Source organism: Leopardus geoffroyi, chromosome D1, assembly GCF_018350155.1.
Source record: "Leopardus geoffroyi isolate Oge1 chromosome D1, O.geoffroyi_Oge1_pat1.0, whole genome shotgun sequence".
In the NCBI taxonomy this organism is placed as follows: Eukaryota; Metazoa; Chordata; class Mammalia; order Carnivora; family Felidae; genus Leopardus; species Leopardus geoffroyi.
In genome coordinates this window covers 18,616,136-18,625,468 of record NC_059329.1, presented here as the reverse complement: position 1 = coordinate 18,625,468, position 9,333 = coordinate 18,616,136, and the positions used below count along the sequence as shown (strand labels likewise).

The 9,333-nt window shown below is 41.0% G+C and overlaps 1 long non-coding RNA gene across 1 annotated transcript; it reads right to left on the bottom strand.

The window, feature by feature from the left end:
- Nucleotides 1-523: 523 nt before the first annotated feature.
- On the bottom strand, nucleotides 524-7,621 carry LOC123602367. The gene is made up of 2 exons (XR_006714463.1): nucleotides 6,623-7,621; nucleotides 524-676 (listed from the first exon to the last, which is right to left on the bottom strand). It is a non-coding gene; the product is annotated as an uncharacterized LOC123602367 (long non-coding RNA).
- Between the last annotated feature and the right edge of the window lie 1,712 nt (nucleotides 7,622-9,333).

Sequence of the window (9,333 nt, the reverse complement as noted above, 5' to 3'; positions counted from 1 at the left end):
GGGGTGAAGAGTCATCTAAAAAGAAGGGAATATCACGAGTCAAGACGTGAAGGTCAAAACCTTAAGTGAGTCACTGGGCGAACTTTGCAGGCCATTTGGCTGTGGGGCTTTGGAGTGGCCTGAGCTGTTGGTCCTATGCCAGGATGCTTCAAAACCTTATTTAAAATGTCTGGATCCGGTGGCTCAGTCGGTTGAGCATCAGACTCTTGGTTGCATGACTCATGACTCAGGTCATGATCTCACGGTTCAGGAGATCAAGCCCCATGTTGGGCTCTGCGCTAATGGCACAAAGCCTGCTTGGGGTTCTCTCTCTCCCTCTCTCTCTTCCCTTCCCCCGCCTCAAAAATAAATAAACATTTGAAAATAGATACATAACATATCTGGATTCTGATGAAATCCTACTAAACCCAAGTTACCCGGAGATTTGGGGAATGCTGGGGTTGATGGGGTTCATTGTTTATAAAATCAGGAGTGCTGGTAAAAGAAGGAAATTTAGCATTCAAAGCTTGGAATCCTGAGAAGCTCCTGGTCGACATTAACCACTTTTACTTGGAGTGCACATCAGGTAGGACATCAGTCTGGCCGTAAATGTAAGCAAGCTATGTTAGATGGGAGCATAACCATCACTGTCCGCTTGTATCAAGTGTGGCTTCCTTCGTGGCGTGAATACGTGTACCTGGAAGATGGAAGAAAAAAAAAATTCTTCAGTTGCCTGGAGAATCCAGTGTGGCTGGAGTATAGGATGTATGTGTGGCAGAACGTGGGAGGTGAACATAGAAAGGAATCTCGGAGCTAATAGTGGACGGCCTGTGAATACCAGAGGAGTTTGTCATTGATCCTATGAACCAGAAGGAGTTTCCCGGAGGAGAAGAGCCGAGAGCTGCCCTTTTAGGAATTTGTTAGTCACACCTGGCACTAACAAGTGGTAGCTATTGGTAGTATCCTATTATTATGTAATAGCTTAAACAGTATTTAGAAAAAGTAACCACAAATAACGTGCAGCAATGCCATTTCCCCAGTCCCCCCAACATGGTGAGTCATCTGCCATCATGGTCTCTCTCTCCATTATGTAAGCCTTTCAGTATGTTTTTTAAGTTTATTTATTTCGAAAGAGTTTATTTGAGAGAGACAGAGAGAGCACGAGCGGGGGAGGGGCAGAGAGCGAGGGAGAATTCCAAGCAGGCTCCCCACGGTCGGTGCAGGGCCTGACTCAGGGCTCAAACTCAGGAAACTGGTGAGATCATGACCTGAGCCAAAACCAAGAGTCTGATGCTCAACCGACTGAGCCACCCAGGCTCCCCCATTCAGGCCTTTCAATTCTCAATAGTTCTCAATGCAGAGATCATGCATGTCGCTCATTAAACTGATCCCCAAGGATCTTTCTTAATACTGTTATAATAGTTTGAAAAGTTATCTCCAGTTGTTTATTGCTAGTATATAAATATTCATTAGAGGTTTTTTTTTTTATGTTGATACCGTATCCTCTGACCTCACTAAATTCCCTTATTTCTATTAAGTTTGAGTTTTGGGGGTAGATTTTTAGAATCATTTTCCAAGCGCATTATCATGTTGTCTGTGAATAAAGGACTTTTACAACTTTCTTTATAATCTGTAAGTCTTCTCTAAGATTTTTTGTTAATGTTTATTTATTTTTAAGAGAGGGAGAGAGAGAGAGAGACAGAGTGTGAGCAGGGGAGGGGCAGAGATGGGGGAGACGCAGAATCCAAAGCAGGCTCCAGGCTCCAAGCTGTCAGCACAGAGCCCAACACGGGCTCAAACTCACAAACCACGAGATCATGACCTGAGCCAAAGTCAGCCGCTTAATCGACTGAGCCACCCAGGCACCCCAATAAGTCTCCTGTTTTGTTTTAAAATTTCTTTCCACACCTTTTCCACTAGCTAATACTAATAGAATTGTAAGAACAGACAACCTTGCTAGTTTCCAGTCTTTGGGGGAAAGCCTTTAGTTGTTTACCATTAAGTATGATGTTAACTATGGGTTTTTATAGTTGCCCTTTATCAGATTGAGGATGTTCCCATCTTTTTCTAGTTTGCTGAAAGTTTTAGCTGGATTTTGTCAAATTCTTGTGCTGCATCTATTGAGCTAATCTTATGATTTTCTCCTTTATACTTCTTTTTTTTTTAATGTTTATTTTATTTTTGAGAGAGGGAGAGAGAGAGAGAGCGTGAGTAGAGGAGGGGCAGAGAGAGAGAGAGAGAGAGTGGGAGACAAAGAATTCGAAGCAGGCTCCAGGCTCTGAGCTGACAGCATAGGGCCTGACATGGGTGTCAAACTCATGAACCACGAGATCATGACCTGAACCAAAGCTCGTGCTTAACCGACTGAGCCACCCAGGCGCCCCTCTCCTTTACTCTTCTAACGTGGTAAATTACATTGATTGATTTCAATTGAACCAACTTTGCATGCCTGTGTACAACCTACTTAGTCATGACTTATATAGTGCTAGATCCAGTGTGCTAATATTTCATGCAATGTTTTTTCTCTTATGTCTGTGAAAGTTACTTATTTGTCATTTCCTTTCATTGTAGTGTCGTTCTCTTATTTTGATGTCAGAGTAATTCTGGCCTCATAAAATGAATTGGAAAGTGTGCAAAATGGGTATTCTTTTTTGTTTAGATCACTCGATGTTGTCTATAATGAAACGCCAAAGGCTCTGTTCATTTTTTTTTCACTTGTTTTCTCTTGGTGACCCCCACCTCCACCTTCAGTCTCTGTTTCCTCCATCTTTTCTTTCTCCGTCTAATGCTACAGTTTGTAAACAAATCCCACGCAGAAAGCTGTAGTGAATATGGAGCCCACCTGATGTGTTTTTATTCTTCAAGGGATCAAATCCCTCCTATATATCTTGTCTAAAGCTTGAAAAGTGTTGCTTCATACATTTTGTTCAGATTTATCATTGTTTACAATATAAAAATGAGTTTGACAGCTGTACCCTATCACGGTCAAAACCACAATCCAATATTGCTGTGTTTTTTCAAGCTTGCTATTGACTGAGCATTTGTGTGGGAGGATAAACATTTTACATGCACTTTCTCATGTGACCATCACGCAGCTCTCTGGCACATTCTATGGTGTTATCGATTGGTAAATGAGACTTGACAAGGTTAAGTAACTTTTCTAAGCTCACAGCCTTTTTAGGCGGTATGTTCGAAATTTGAATTCATCTCTACCAGAATAAACACCCAAGCTCTTAACTCTTATGTAATCGTGTCATTCTGTAAAGATTAACTTAATATACATTTGAAAACCTCCAAGACCCACGTCTGGCAAGTAGGAGAAATTCGATGAATCAGTAAAGCAGACCTATTCAAATTTCTGGTAAAGCAATACGCAAGTGCTGTGGAGTAGCTGGCCAGTCATTTGCCTGTTTGATTTCACCCAATTCTCCGTTTTTCCCTTTGCTGCTCACTGTTGCAAGAAACCGCCCTCTTCCAGGTTTCCTTCCCCTCTGGATTCAAGAAATAATAAAGGAACTTCTTCAGGATGAAAGCAAGTGACCCCAAGCAGTAATTCAAATCCATGCAATGAAAACAAAGAGCATCTGTAAAGATAATTATGTAATTTTATTTATTTAAAAAATTTTTTTTAACATTTATTCATTTTTGAGAGACAGAGAGAGACAGAGCATGAGTGGGGAAGGGGCAGAGAGAGGGAGACACAGAATCAGAAGCAGGCTCCAGGCTCTGAGCCGTCAGCCCAGAGCCCGACGCGGGGCTCGAACTCAGGGACTGTGAGATCATGACCTGAACTGAAGTCGGCCGCTTAACCGACTGAGCCACCCAGGCGCCCCAAATTATGTAATTTTAAAAGACAATATCAATGCCTCTGTGTTCTTTCTCCTCTTAACTGACTTAAAACGCACTTGTATAAACTGGTATCTATCAAATTGTATGGTTGGGCCTATAACATATAGAAATACAATGTACTTGATAATAACAGCACAAAGGAGGCTGGTGGGAGCAAAGCTGTACGATAGTAATAAAATGACACCAATGGATGTTCTGATCCACAGAAAAAAATGAATAAGGCCAGAAATAGAAAATAAGGCTAATATAAGAAACTGTATGAATATATAACTGATCTCTTTTCTTTTATCAGCCTTTTAAATAGACATAAAGTTATATAAAATAGTCATTACAGCAATGTATATTTGGGTTTGTAGCACGTATAGGTGCAACATGTATAACAATAATCACCAAAAGTGAGGAGGAAGGAATAGTTCATACAGGAGTAAGTTTTTTTCGCTGAAATTAAGTTAATAAAATTAGTTCTGATAAGTTATGATACATATGGTAAGCCCTGGAGCAACCACCAGCAAAATAACTCAAAGCAGTATGGTGAAAAAAATTAAAGGAACCAAAATGTTAAATTAAAATATATTCACTGAACATAAACGAAGTACAGAGGAACAAAAAAGATATGAGACGGGGGCATCTGGGTGGCTCAGTCGGTTAAGCGTCCGACTTCGGCTCAGGTCATGATCTCACAGTTTGTGAGTTCAAGCCCTGTGTCAGGTTCCATGCTGACAGCTCAGAGCCTGGAGCCTGCTTCCAATTCTGTGTCTCCCTCTTTCTCTGCTCCTCCCCTGCTCACTCTGTCTCTCTCTCAAAAGTAAATAAACACTAAAAAAATTAAAAAAAAAACATATGAGACGGATGGAAGACAAAATGTAAAATAGCAGATGCAAATCCAACACTAAATATGAACAAACAATCCAATGAAGAAGCAGAGATTTTCAGATTTTATTAATAAAGCAATACGTATCAATGTGCATCTACGGGACCGATACTTGAGATTCAAAGACACAAGGAGGTGGAAAGCAAAAGGACGGAAAAATATATGTCATTAAGACAGAAACCATAAGAAGGCTGAAGTGGCTATAATACAATCAGGCAAAATAAAATTTAAAACAAAAAAGCATTACCAGAGATAAAGAGGAACGTTTTATAATGATAAAAGCATCAGTCGATCATCAAGGTACAATTACAATCATTTGTCCACTTGAAAACAGACCCTCAAGATACATGAACCAAAAACTGAAGAACTAAAAGGAAAACAAACAATTGAATAATAATATTCAACATCCCGCTTTCCATAATGGATAGAACAACTAGTCAGAAGATCAATGAGAAAAGAGAAGGCTTGAGAGCAATCCTATCAATGAAACAACCCTAACAAACATCCATAAAACAGTCGACCAAAATTAGCAGAAAGCACATTCTTCTCAAAGTACATGAAACATACTCCAGGAAAGCTTATATGTGAAGCCATAAAATGGGACTCAACAAGTTTAAAAGTATTGAAATAATAACCGTATAGTGTACATTCTCTGACCACAATGGAATGGAACTAGAAATCAGTGACAAGGAAATTTGAGAAATTCACAAATATGCAGAAATTGAGCTATGCACTCCAAGTAACGAATGGTTCAAAGAAGAGATCAAAAGGGAAATTAGAGGGGTACCTGGGTGGCTCAGTTGGTTAAGCTTCCGAGTTCGGCTCAGGTCATGATCTCGCAGTTTGTGGGTTCAAGCCCCGCGTCGGGTTCTGTGCTAATGGCTCAGAGCCTGGAGCCTGCTTGGAATTCTGTGTCTCCCTTTCTCTCTGCTCCTCCCCTGTTCATGCTCTGTCTCCCTCAAAAATAAATAAGCATTAAAAAAAGAAGGGAAATTAGAAAGTACTTTGAGGTGAATGAAAACAAAAACACGACATTCCAAAACTTATGGGATGCAGCTAAAGCAATACTTGGAAGAAAATGAATAGCTGTGAGTACCTACACAGATTCAACACAAACCCTATCCTACTTCGAACTACTTCTTTGCAGAAATTGAGAAGCTAAACTTATTGTTCATATGGAAATGCCAGGGGCCCAGAATAGCCAATTACAATCTTAAAAAAAGAAGAACAAAGTTAAAAGAAAAACAAAGACTTATGCTTTCTTATTCATAATAACCCCAAAGTGGAAACAACATTAATGTCCATCAACTGATGAACAGATTTAAAAATGTGAAAGAAGCCAGTGACAAATGACCGTAGATTATGTGATTGCATTTATATGAAATTTCCAGAATGGGCAAATCTGTAGAGACAGAAAATAAATTGAGGGCTGCCTGGGGCTGAGGGACTTGGAAGGCAATGATAATTGGCACAGGGTTTCTTTTGGGGGTGATGAAAATGATCTAAAATTTATTGTGGGGATGGTGGTACAACTGAGTTTACTGAAAACCATTGAATTCAAATGAATGAATTATATCGCGTATAAATGATATCTCAATAAAGCTGATTATATATTTAAAAATTCTATATATTCATTTAAATCTTTATTTTGGGGGGGAGAGCACAAGCTGGGAGGGCAGAGAGAGGGGGACAGAAGATCTGAAATGAGCTCTGCGCTGACAGGCTGACAGCAGCAAGTCCAATGTGGGGCTCGAACTCAGGAACCACGAGATCATGACCTGAGCCGAAGTCGGACACTCAACCAACTGAGCCACCCAGGTGCCCCTAAAAATTATGTATGTTTAATGTATATCTATCTATCTATCTATCTATCTATCTATCTATCTATCTATCGACTTAGCAGATACACAGGAGTTGACTTACCTTAATGTAAGGGATGGGTAGTGTTTATGTAGGACATTTCAAATGATAGGGTCCCTTTCCTCAACCACTGTAAAGGTCCATTCTATAGTATCTCTGTATCTTAGTAACTGTAGCATCTGTAGTTAGCCAAGCTCTGCTACACTACTTCCAGTGAAAGATCATTCTGCAAACATTTGTTGACATATATGCTAAGCTCTGAGATAACTACAAACCGGACAATTCAGGAATACGGTGTGTTAAGCATTTAACAGTGCTACAAACAAGTGGCAAGGGGATCCGTCTATAGCAAGGGCACCAAACCCAGTCCTAGTAGTCAGTGAAGTTTTCCCAGAGAAACTTGCATCAAAGCCCAGGCTGAAAAGGTAGTAAGACAAAGGAGAGAAGGCAAGGGGCAAGGAAAACGATCATAGAAAAAAAGCATAAACTAAGGACCCTGCTTGTTGGGAGCTACAAATCATTGAAAAGGGATGAAGCATAGACTGGAGCATGCGTTCAATCACCAATTGTCAATGATTTCATCAATCACGCCTATGGAATAAAATCCCAAAGGGACAGGGTTCAGAGAAAGCAGGGTCTTGGTGACAGATGGAACAAGAGAAATAAGCAAGGGCCAGGTGATGAAAGCCATCTGTATTGGTCTTCTATGACTGCTAGAACAAATCACCACACAATGCATGGCTGAAAATAACACAAATGTACTATCTTATACTCCTGAAGATCAAAAGTCCAAAATGAGACTTTTGAGGGCAAAATCAAGGTGTTGGCTGCATTTCTTCTAGAGGCACCAGGGGACAATAACGTTCCTTGCCTCTTCCAGCTTTGAGGGGCTGTCTGTACTCCATGAGCTGTGACACCCTCCTCCACATTCAGACCCCATCACTCAAAACTCTGTTTCCATCTTCTTCTCTGACTCTCCTCACTTCTGCTTTTCTCTTGTAAGGAGCTTGTGATTACGTTGGGCCCACCCAGATAATCCAGGAGAATCTTACCATCTCAAGATCCTTACATTAGTCAACTTTTGCAAGGTTCCTTCTGCCATGTAAGGTAACATTCACAGGTTCTAGGGATTAGGATAGGGGCATCTTGGGAGTGGAAGGCATTGTTTTGTCTATCACACCATCTTAAGACTTTACTTTTATCTTGAATATTATGGGAAGCGATTGGAAAGATTTTAAGAAGAGAAATACATAATAAGACTTAGGTTTAAGAACTATCATTTCAGGGGCACCTGGGTGGCTCAGTCGGTTGAGCGTCCGACTTCGGCTCAGGTCATGATCTCACAATCTGTGAGTTCGAGCCCCGCGTCGGGCTCTGTGCTGACGGCTCGGAGCCTGGAGCCTGCTTCCGATTCTGTGTCTCCCTCTCTCTCTGCCCCTCTCCCACTCATGCTCTCTCTCTCTCTTTCTCTGTGTATCAAAAATAAATAAAAAACATTTTTAAAAATTAAAAAAAAAAGAACTGTTATTTCAGATATGATAGGAGAGGTATAGAGGATATCCCAGGGACTGAAGGGGAGGGTACTGATTGGGAAGTTTCTCCAGCAATTGAGGCCAGAAAGATGGCAGCTTGATTCAAGGTAGTAGCAGTAGGGATGGAGAGAAGTGGCTAGATTAGAGAGATATTAAGATAGTAACTGACTGGGGCGCCTGGGTGGCTCAGTCGGTTAAGCGTCTGACTTCGGCTCAGGTCATGATATCGCAGTCCGTGAGTTCGAGCCCCGCGTCGGGCTCTGGGCTGATGGCTCAGAGCCTGGAGCCTGCTTCCGATTCTGTGTCTCCCTCTCTCTCTGCCCCTTCCCCGTTCATGTTCTGTCTCTCTCTGTCTCAAAAATAATAAAATAAACATTAAAAAAAATTTTTTTAATAAAAAAAAAGATAGTAACTGACTGAGTAGAAGCATGATACTGTGATTTATAATAGGAAATACATATTTGGTCTTGGTCCCCATTGCTAACACTTAACTCCTCCAAACCTTGGAATTTCCTAAGCAGTAAGAATAATGGAAGAATCTTTTGTTATAGTGTTTGGTCTTTTGTTCTTGGTTCCTGAAATAGCTCCACAGCCATCACGATGACAAGAGTGTCTTGTTATTTATAACAAACCCCTTGCAATCATGTCTGAGTTTACAAGTTCAATCACCAATGGTCAATGATTTCATCAATCATGCCTATGTAATGACGTGCCCATAAAATCTCAAAAGGACGAGGTTCAGAGAGCTTCTGGGTTGGTGAATACGTAGACGTTCTGGAAGGTTGGCATGCTCAGAGCACAGACACTCCATGCCCTTTCCCCCATATCTTGCCTTACGCAGCTCTTTCATCTGGCTGTTCATCTTTGTTCCTTGTAATAACTTTTATAATAAACTGGTAAATATAGGCAAATGTTTCGCCTCAAGTCCCGTGAGCTGCTCTAGCAAATCCTAAGGAAGGGGTATGGGAATCTCTGACCTATAGCCAGAAGCACAGGTGACAGCCGGGACTTGTAACTGCCATCTGGAGGGGAGACAGGCTTATAGGACCGAGCTCTTGACCTGTGGCATCTGATGCTAACTCCAGGTAAAGAGTGTCAGAACTGAGTTCATTGCTCAGTGTTGGAAAAAACAGTGCGATAAGAGAAAAGAAGGACTCAATGATGACCCCCTAGAGACCACTGCTTAAAAAGTATCTCTATTATTACACCCATCCCTCCAGACATATCTTGATGCATATGTAT